This window comes from Ursus maritimus, unplaced genomic scaffold, assembly GCF_017311325.1.
Source record: "Ursus maritimus isolate PB19 unplaced genomic scaffold, ASM1731132v1 scaffold_17, whole genome shotgun sequence".
Classification (NCBI taxonomy): Eukaryota; Metazoa; Chordata; class Mammalia; order Carnivora; family Ursidae; genus Ursus; species Ursus maritimus.
The window spans coordinates 58,926,026-58,927,288 of NW_024424119.1; positions in this window are offsets into that span (position 1 = coordinate 58,926,026).

Below are 1,263 nucleotides of genomic sequence, written 5' to 3' on the forward strand. Positions count from 1 at the left end.
GCACCAGCCAGAGCCAGGGCTGCCTGTGCCCCTGAGGCTGCAGGGGTCTGCTGTGCCCCGGGGCCATCTGAGGCCGCACCCCGGGGCCGGGGACAGTCCTCGGAGGCCAGCTCGGGTCCCTTGCACAGACGGAAACTGGGTGAATATTTTGGTTTCGTGGCAGCGGCTGCGGAACCCGTGGCTCTCTGCGCTAGTGAATTAGGGCAGCACCACGTTGGCTTCCGTGTGCCTCCCCTCGGATTAAATTGGATGCTCCAATCTTCTTCTTCTTTTGTCCTAAATTTCTCTCTAACATTTTGTGCAGCTGTTAAGCAGCTGCGGCTTCCTGCTCCCGAGAAGGCTGCGGGGTGGTGGCTGCGGTGACTCACCCCCTCCCAGAGGGACGGCAGAGCCTGGCCAGCCACGCCAGGGTGCGCACAGCAGCTTGGGGGCAGTCCGTGCCCCCGCAAGCCACAGGTGAGAGCCGGGCACATGCTGGTGGGGGCGGAGCGCTGGGGACCCCCGCCAAGTCAAGGGCATGCGCTCCAGGGCCAGGCCCTGGGTGTCGCACAATCTTCCCAGGAGAAGTCCGCAAACGGCAGGCACCCATCCCCATGGACACTTCTGGAGGGAGACGTCCGCCTATGAGGCCAAGCTTGGGGGGCACTGAGTGACCCTGGACACAGTCTTTCAGAAAGTGAGTGTCAGGCCCCCTGTGTCTCAGGCCCCAGGATCACAAGGAACTTGCTGTCCTCAGAATGTGTGTCCTCGGGGCACCTGGGTGGCTCAGTCCGTTCAGCATCTGGCTTCAGCTCAGGTTGTAATCTCAGGGTCCTGGGATCGAGTCCCATGTCGGGCTCTGTGCTCAGTGCGAGTGTACTTAGGATTCTCTCTCTCCCTCTCCCTCTGCCTCGTCACCCTGGTGCACACTCTCTCTCACTCAAATAATAAATACATCTTAAAAAAAAAATGTCCCTCCCAAAGTCATGGATTGAAACCTACCCCCGCCCGAGGTGAAGGTGTTAGGTCGCCCTTGGAAGGGGAGGAGGTCACGGGGTAGAGCTGCAGGAAGGGACCCCAGAGGCTCCCGCGCCCCTCCTGCCGCATGAGGACACGGCGGGAAGTCACGTCTGTGAACGGGGAGCAGCCTCGCCGACACAGCCTCTGTGGGCGGCGGGATCCTGGACCAGCACCCCCCCAGCTGTGGTTGTGGGCCCGTCGGCGGAGCTCTGCTACAGCCGTGGGGGTAGACTGAGACAGGACAGCCCCGTCACCCCTTCACTC